General features: G+C 47.4%; 1 long non-coding RNA gene across 1 annotated transcript; it reads left to right on the plus strand.

The window, feature by feature from the left end:
- Positions 1–683: 683 nt before the first annotated feature.
- Positions 684–8,858, plus strand: LOC145362554 (uncharacterized). The gene is made up of 2 exons (XR_013890004.1): positions 684–950; positions 7,930–8,858. It is a non-coding gene; the product is annotated as an uncharacterized LOC145362554 (long non-coding RNA).
- Positions 8,859–9,530: the final 672 nt, after the last annotated feature.

Raw genomic sequence — 9,530 nt, forward strand, 5'->3', positions numbered from 1 at the left:
GGGGGCGGGGCCAGCTTTGTCTGGAGCATGCGCAGTGTGAGTAATGGCGATGGAAATCGGCTTTTGTTTTGGGCTGGGAAATCTGTTAGAAGTGATTGGCGGTACGGAGAGAGCAATGGATCGCCCAGGTGGGTGAAAACGCTGCGTAAGCATGTGGTGTAAGCAGCAAACCGCGGAAGAGAGCTTCCCGGACCCAGTTTGTACTGAGCAGGGCTGCAGCTCCTCAGGTTCGCTCCGGGTTAACGTTCGCCATCTTTATTGGGGGCAATATGCAGCAGTGCGCACGTGCCGTCGCCATGTTTGTAGAGGGCAATGATGTCATTGAGTGGGCGGAGCTTGTTCCCCTTTGTTCAGAATGGAAACAACTTGTCCATCAAACTGCATCAACCCTCTGAGTCCCAATGTCTTTTTGATGAGGCAGAGCGGTGACAGAGAAGGAAAAATAAAGGGAACTAAAAACAGAAAATGCTGGAAAATCTCAGCAGATCTGACAGCATCTGTGGAGAGAGAATAGAACACTCCACTCACATTGTCTGTACCTTTAAGACTTAATTACCTGTAAAAATTTGGATTCTAATCATTATTTTGTGAATTGAGTTTGTGTCTTTCTATGCCTTGTTTGTGGACAGAACTCCCACTCACCTGACGAAGGAGCAGCGCTCCCAAAGCTAGTGGATTTTGCTACCAAATAAATCCATTGGACTTTAATCTGGTGTACTGAGACTTCTTACTGGGTTTACCCCAGTCCAACACCGCCGTCTCCACTTCAGAGAGAATAGAACCAACGTTTCGAGACTGGATGACCCATAAAGCTTGTACATGTGTAAACAGAGCATGTAAACTTCGACACCACCATGTACCTTTGTACACCTCTGTCAATCTACTTTGCTCCAAGGAGAACAACCCCAATTTATCTAAAAAAAGGACAGTGCAAGAAGGTAAAAGTGAAGGTAAGAGTTTTATAAATTTTCTTAAATTTAATTGGTGCTCAAAATGTCAGTCTGTGGGGTTAAGTGCTGCACTTGTGAGATGTGGGAGATCTGTGATGCTTCCAGCATCTCGGATGACTATATCTACAGGAAATGCACCCACTTGCAGCTCCTTACGGCCAGCATGGATAGGTTGGAGCAACAGTTGGATGCACTTAGCAGAATGAAGATGGCGGAAAGTGTCATAGATAGGAGCTTTAGAAACTTGACCACAGCCAAGGTGCAGGCAGATAGATGGGTGACTGCTAGAAGGAGCAGGCAGTCAGCACAGGAATCCCCTGTGGTCACCTCCTTCTATAACAAGTACACCATTTTGGATACTGTTGGGGGGTTATAGCCTATCAGGGGATAAATACAGCAACCAGAGCACTGGCACAAAGGCTGCCTTTGTTATTTAGCAGGGAGGTACAAAGAGCACTAGAGCAATAGTTATAAGGGACTGTATAGTTAGGGGTGCAGATAGGTGCTTCTGTGGGCATGAAAGAGACTTCAGGATGTTATGTTGCCTCCCTGGTGTCAGGGTCCAGGAAGTCTCTAAAAGGCAGTAAACATTCTGAAGCGAGAGGGTGAACAACCAGTGGCCATGGTACATATTGGTACAAAGGTAGGAAGAGTGACGATGTCCTGCAACAGCAGTTAAGGGAGTTAGGGAGAAAGTTAAAAAGCAGGACCTCTTGGGTTGTAATCACAGGATTGCTCCCTGTGCCACCTATCCACTGTCATCTCTTGAAGTAACTCTCCCCAATCTATCAAGGCCAACTCACGTCTCATATCCTCATAGGTTTCTTAAGATTTAGCACCCTCATCTCCGAATCAACTACTTCATTCTCCAGCTTGATTTTAAAAAGTCTTATCATGATACAGTCGCTCATCCCCAAGAGGTCTCATACAGCTAGATTGGCAAAGATTCCCTTCTCATTACACAGTACCCAGCCTAAGCTGGCCTGCTCTCCAGTTGGTTCCTCCAGATATTGGTCAATTAAACCATCCTGTATACATTCCAGGAATTCTCTTCTACGGCATTGTGGCTAATTTGATTTGCTCAATCTATGTGCAAATTAAAATCATCCATGATCACCAATACTCCCTTATCACATGCATCTCTAATTTTGTGTTTGATGCCATTCCCAACATCACCACTGCAGTTTGGAGGTCCGTATCTGACATCCACTAATGTTTTTTGCCCTTCGGCGATGTGGGGGGCAGTGTAGAATTCTTCAATGAGCCCCTTGATTTTAGTTTACTACAATGTGTAGACTAGATTGAGGTGCCTTATATATAGTGAGAATTCACAATGTGCCAGTCTCACAACTTTGCTCCAAGTGGGCTGATACTCTTTGAGCCTGGGAGAGCACATTTCCACTGAAATGATCCACAAAAGCTGATGAAGGACATTTATTTAATCCTGGACAGTAAATAGTGTTTTTTCTACCACTACAGGTAGATCTAAAATAAATACATTTGTCTCTATTCCATTGAGTCTACAGCACAGGGCCAGGCCAGTCGGCTCAATCAGTCTGTGTCAGTGTTTATGCTCCACATGACCCTCCACCCACCTCTCTCCATCTCCTCCCATCAGCATATCCTTCTATTCCTTTCTCCCTCATGTATGTATCCAGCTTCCCCTTCAGTGTATTCATGCTGTTCACCTCAGTCACTCGCTGTGGTGATGAGTCTGTCATTCTCACCACTCGCTGGATAACGAACTTTCTCCTGTTAGAGCTTATTTATTAATCACAAGTAGGCTGACGTTAACACTGCGGAGAAGTTGTTATGGAAACCCCCTTGTCGTCCCAATCTGGCTGCTGGTCGGGTACACTGAGGGAGAATTTAGCATGGCTAATGCACCTAACCAGCACATCTTATTGGACTGTGAGAGCAAACTGGAGCACCTGGAGGAAACCCACGCAGACACGGGAAGAACATGCAAACTCCACACAACAGTGACCCAAGCCAGGAATCGAACCCAGGCCCCTGTGCTATGAGGCAGCAGTGCTAACCCACTGTGCTGCCCTAGAAATCACTACTGGATTATTGAACCCCTTCGTAATTGTAAGGTCAGGGCGGTGGGAACTCCAGCACGTGGACAAAGAACATAGAACATTATAGCGCAGTACAGGCACTTCGGCCCTCGATGGTTCCACTGGTTGGCGCAACAATCTAATGACCCTCTAACCAAAACTATTCCAATGTTATCCATATGCCTATCCACTGACCATTTGAACGCCCTTAAAGTTGGCGAGTCCACAACTGCTGCAGGCAGGGCATTCCACACCCTTACTACCCTCTGAGTAAAGAACCTACCTCTGATATCCGTCCTATAGTTACCAGCCATTTATTTAAAGCTATGACCCCTTGTGTTAGCCATCACCATCCGAGGTAAAAGGCTCACACTATCCACCCTATCTAATCCATTGATCATCTTGTATGCCTCATGGGACATGGGAGCCCCGCCCCCACCCATTACCCCCCTGCCAGGAGCCCCACCCCCACCCATTGTCCCCCTCCCCCTTCTGGGAGCCCCACCCCCACCCATAGTTCCCCTCGCCTCCCAGAAGCCCTGCCCCCACCCACTGTTCCCCTTCCCCTCCCCCTCTGGGGCCCTGCCCCCACTCATTGTTCCCCTCCCATCCTGAGAGACCCGCCCCCACCCATTGTTCCCCTCCACCTCCCCCCCCGGGACCCCCTCCCCCACCCATTGTTCCCCTTCCCCTCCCCCTCTGGAGCCCCGCCCCCACCCATTGTTCCCCTTCCCCTCCTCGAGCCAAGGTTTCTGGTCATGCGGCTGGTGGCTCCGCCCAGAGTGAGAAGCCGCTCGGTGATCTCCCCCCTCCACCCCGTCCCATGACTGCGCAAGTCCAAAGGAAGAAGGGAATCTGCACATGTGCGGGGCTGTGCCCAACCTCTGTGACCGGCAAGCTTAGATGTAGGCCAATAGGAGAGTTGGGGGACTGGAAAATCTCTGGTCCTCCAGCGAATCGAACTGCAGGCTTTGGGTGAACAAAGATTGATCCTCAGAAAACCTAGAACTTCCTCCTCTCTCTCACATCTCTGATTAAAGCACTCCCCCATTTCCATTTCTTCCTAATTTCTAGTCCTGTAATATATTACTGCAGCTACATTATTTATTTCCAGTCATAAACTCATTGAAGCACAGAAGAAGCTAATTCGGTAACCTTGAGGTGAGTCTGATGGGGGACACTGAGACTGTGGGACTGACAGTGAGCACCTTGAGGAGAGTGTGAGAGGGGGACACTGGCACACTGGGACAGGAAAACAGCACCTTGTGAGAGGGGGACACTGGGACACCGAGAGAGGCAAGCAACGCCTTGAGGAGAGTGTGAGAGGGGCGATCACTGGGACACCAGGGCAGAGAGTCAGCACCTTGGGGAGATTATGAGGGGAGGGCACTGGGATACTGTGACAGACAGTCAGCTCCTTGAGGAGAGTGTTCGAGGGGCTTACTGTGACACCAGGGCAGAGAGTTAGCACCTTGAGGAAAGTGTGACAGGGGGACACTGAGACAGACAGCCAGACCTCACCACCCCCCCCCCCCCCGCCCCGAAGCGTGTGGGGGTCACTGTGACAGTGGCATAGACAGTCAGCACCTTGAGGAAAGTGTGGGAGGTGTAAACTGGGGCAGACAGTCAGCACCTTGAGCAGAGTGGGAGAAGGGACACTGGGACAGACGCTCAGCACCTGGAGGAGAGTGTGAGAGGGGGAAACTGGGACAGACTGTCAGCACCTTGAGGAGACTGTGAGAGCGGGAAACTGGGACACGGGGACAGACGCTCAGCACCTGGAGGAGAGTGTGAGAGGGGCACAAAGAGGATTCAAGCCACAGGTGGAGTTATGCAGCACTGGAACTGGGACCGTTTGTTTATGTCCTGTGGTGCTGAGGATTCTCTTCAATATCGACTCAGTTGTCAGGGAACACAACTCTTTCTGCCAGACCATTGGATGATGGGTAATGTGGGCACTATCCTAACGCATAAGAACATAAGAAATGGGAGCAGGAGTAGGCCTTCGAGCCTGCCCTGCCATTCGACAAGATCATGGCTGATCTGAAGTGGATCAATTCCACTTTCCCTCTTTCTCCCCATAACCCTTAATTCCCTTGTCTATCAGAAATCTATCTACCCATGACTTAAATGTATTCAGCGAGGCAGCCTCCACCACTTCAATGGGCAGAGAATTCCAGAGATTCACCACCCTTTGAGTGAAGAAGTTCCTCCTCAACTCCGATCTAAACTGTCCTCCCCCCATTATTTTGAGGCTGTGCCCTCTAGTCCTGCTGTCCTTTCTAAGCGGGAAGAAACTCTCTACCTCTACCCTATCCATCCCCTTCATTATCTTATAAGATCCCCCCTCAGCCTTCTAAACTCCAATGAGTACAGACACAGTCTATTAAATCTCTCCTCATAGGTTAACCCCCTCATCTCTGGTATCAGCCTAGTGAACCGTCTCTGCACTCCCTCCAAGGCCAATATATCCTTCCACAAGTACGCCGATCAAAACTGCACACGGTATTCCTGTTGCGGCCTCACCAGTACCCTGTACAGCAACGCATCAAATATTGCTCAACTTCATGCAATGCACAAATTCCTGACTGATGGAGGGTGGTCCATTTTTAGAATTCAACACCTGCAGAATGTCTGGTGTCAAGAAAGAGGTGTGAAGTTTCTCCACTCCTCCTTGTGTTTGATTAACTCATCCTGTGTATGGCCATCCATTTTGAATGAGCATCTACCAATATCAGGAACACAGACCCCATGAACGGTCCGGCACTGTCCATGTGCAGTCACGTCTACGGCCAACCCAAGTGTAAAGAATAGTGACTGGTGACTGTTCTGCCCTTGTTGATATTGCCAACACTGACACACAAGCAAATATCTGTATCCATACCTGGCCACCAGACGTGGCAATTTGGAGGATCGTCAGTTTGCCACTCCTGGGTGGCCATGGTAAAGTTCGGCCAGGTTGGATGGTGTCTCAGGATGACACTCTTGAACCCCATAGGAGTATGCCATCTTCCACAGTCAGCTGTTCTCTGCCACTCCAATATGGATGCAATTCTGCTTTAACAGCCTTTTGGTTACCCCCATCAGCTCTTACTTCTTCAGTTTATTCAGGACTGGGTAAGTTTGCCTCCACAGCCGAATATTATTGGCTGCCGCTGGCAGAATTTTGAAAAAGTTCATGATTACTGTCTCTTCCATTGGGGATGCGACCAGTTGTCCGTTAATTGTAACCAGCTCAAGGTATCTGCCTTCGCGACTCGGCCTCCTAGTCACCCGTGTTCAGAGGACAATTAAGTGTCAACCACGTTGTTGTGGCCCTGGAGTCACGGTTAGGCCTGACCACGTAAGGACAACAGATTTCCTTTCCTGGGACATTGGTGTACCAGTTGGGGCTTTCCGACAATCAACAATGTTTTTATGGTCACCAGCGGATTCTAAACTCCAGATCTATTTATTCAAATTCCACCATCTGCTGTGACGAGATTGGAATCCGGGTGCCCAATACATTAGCTGAGTTTCTGTATTAATAGTCGAGTGATAAAACCACCTGTCCACATCCTGAGTGTGCACACCCTGAGTTCTGGTAACCAAGACACTCCATATTATATACATTTGCAGAGCTCCTGGAGTGGACAGCATTAACTGTCTCAATCAGGGAGCTCATATTCCAATAACTCCACCTGATGGTTATCGGTAAAGTCATTAAATATGTCTCTCTGTCACTTTCTGTGCTTCTCTCTCTCTCTCTCTCTCACTCTCACTCGCTCTGTCTTTTGTTCTTGTTGTTTCCATTATACTTATTCAGTCTCACTCTTTCCCATTCACTTCCGCTCTCTGTCTCTATATCTGTTTCTCTCTGCCTCTGGCTATTTCCCTTTGCCCCACTTTTTGTCTCCCATTTTCCCTTCCTCTCCCTTTCCCTCTTTTATTACAATCCCCAGTTTGTCTTCTTTGGTCTCTCTTTCTCCTTCCCTGTGTATCACCTTCACCATTTTCTCCACTCCCTATCCCTGTCTCTCTCGCTCTGTGAGAGTCTCTCTCTGTCTCTGTTCTTTCTCTCTCTCTGTCTGTTTCTTTCTCTGTACCTATTAGAAACTCTTTCAAACTCTGTTGTTCTCCATTTCTTTGTGCTTTTCCCTCTCTCTGCCAATATCTCTCTCTGTCACTCTCACTGTTGTTAATACTGACCCCTCTCTCTCTCTACCTGTAACTATTTCTGCTTCTGCAAGGGTGTTTTGTTGTTTACAATATGAATGCCCAACAGAAACAGTCATGGAACTTGTGGTTGCAGTTTCCTGTCAGGGTTTCTTGAGCTGAAGAATTGCAGTAAGGGGGTATTTCAGGAGATCTTTTAACTGCTGTCTGAAGTGAGTCTGTGTCACAGCGTAAATGGTAGTATTTGTGCAGCAACTTGTGAGTTGCAGCATGAAACCCAATTCCATAACAAAAAGATGTAACCTTACTGATTGATAGCCCAAATTATACATCCAAATCCATATAGTATAAACCATTAATGTCGACCATAAAAGGATGAAATTGGCTGAGATAACAAACAGTAAAATGATGGATTTTCTTCGACTCTCCATCTCTGGGTCACTAGGGTTCTCCCCACTGCTGTGAGCCCGGAGTCTCCTGCGGGCTCTGCTGCTCACTAAAATGTGTCTGACGGTGAGAGCATTGAGCAGCAGAATCAGGGCGAATGGGACACACGGGGTTAGAATGTTGTGGAGGAACTCGATTGTTCCCCAGACCGGAGATTCTACAAGTTCCCATGTGAAGTGACAAAACCAGGGATTGTTCGCCAACCCATATTGATTTAATAACATAAAATACCAGGAAATGTTCTTTAAAAAGCTCAGCACTGTCACTGTTCCCAGAACCACAGCCGCCGATTTCTCAGTGCAATATTTACTTTTCAGCTTGGGACAGCAAATGGCCACAAATCGATCAAAGGTGAAAGTGACGGTGAACCAGACAGAACAGTCAGTGGCTGCATAAAGCAGGACTGCGTGGGTGTTACACACGGGGAGCGACAGCAGGAAATAAAACTGTTCCCAATAAACAATGGGAATGTGTCTCAATATCAGGTCAAGGATAATGACCAGCAGATCCCCCGCTGACATGGCCACCAGGTAACAAGTGACACATTTGGACAAACCACAGTTTCTGCTCGTCAACGTCACAATTGTAATTATGTTCACTGTCAGGAAGGAAGTAAAGAATAAAATTAGACATGAATCAGGGGAATAAGTTACCATTTAAACTGCAGGTTCAACAATTTTTTGTAAAATGTACACACACACTGAATCAGATTTTTTTTTTAATGATCCAGCACATCTTTTGGAGTGTGAGAGGAAAGTGGAGCATCTGGAGGAAACCCACGCAGACATGGGGATAAGGTCCAAACTCAACACAAACAGTGACCCGAGCCTGGAATTGAACCCAGATTCCTGATGCTGTGAGTCAGCACTGCTAACCACTGTTATCGGACAGCAGAATTTAACACAGTTAAGGAAACGTCCCTGGCCTCTTAAACCGCTTTTGAGATCAATGACACACCTTATGGTTCAAACCTCAGAGATTCTAGACCATTAATAACCAATCAGACAAAAACGATTAACACACACTTAAAACAATTGCAGCAACACTCGAAAACATTGAAACAGGATGGCTGAAGTCAAATACTGTAAATAAAGGATTAGCATTTGAATCGTGTACTACACCGAAGGTCAGGTATAACTGTAGCCCGATGCAGCGGGTGTTTAGAATGCTTTCGGGACAGTCCGATTGTATGTCCTGACTGCACCTCCATCGACGTAAAAGAAAATAAAGCTGTGCCGTTATTGAACTTCACCCGTGGTTGTTTCACCCACTCGCACTAATACCACTGTGCCACTACCATGGTAGGTACAAATTGGAAAGAGTTTTCTGGGGGTCTTCAAAATTTACCCTCACTCAGCTCGAGGTAAATAGCCTTTCTACCTTGTGGGGGATTTGGAGTGTGAGAAGGCTGTGGGGGTAACTCTGACAGAAAATTCAGAGTGGAGTCCTGTAGGCAGTAATCTGTCACCTTTCAGATAGCTACTGACAAGCCCTGCAGCAGAGCTGGTACCAAACAGTGCTGGTTTCACCCTTTCCTCTGGACAGTACCAGCAGTTGGCAGAGAGAGATCCTAATGCCTCGACAGTTCAGAATCTCTATAATATTTACAAATGACTATACCTGTAGGAGAGACCACAGCATTGTGGCCACTGTTCGCACAACACTGGAAGAAATTGTAATCTCACACTCGAATGACACAGAGGGTTTGCTTTCAAAGCATCAGGGTTCAGTGTATAGCTACCGTTCATAGTGCCCAGTGTATTATTTTTGCTGCCCCACTATGACCTACTGGACCAGTGAAGCGCAGTGAGTCCTCTCTCAGTAGGAATCTATGCGCCAGGTAAAAAAAATACTCAAACCAAGGCTGCTACCAAAGGAAAACTAAGCAGCCTGCCTTAATGACTATTTTCCAGTGACA

Source organism: Carcharhinus amblyrhynchos, unplaced genomic scaffold (assembly GCF_965287045.1).
Source record: "Carcharhinus amblyrhynchos unplaced genomic scaffold, sCarAmb.v2.hapA scaffold_38, whole genome shotgun sequence".
NCBI classification, from domain to species: domain Eukaryota; kingdom Metazoa; phylum Chordata; class Chondrichthyes; order Carcharhiniformes; family Carcharhinidae; genus Carcharhinus; species Carcharhinus amblyrhynchos.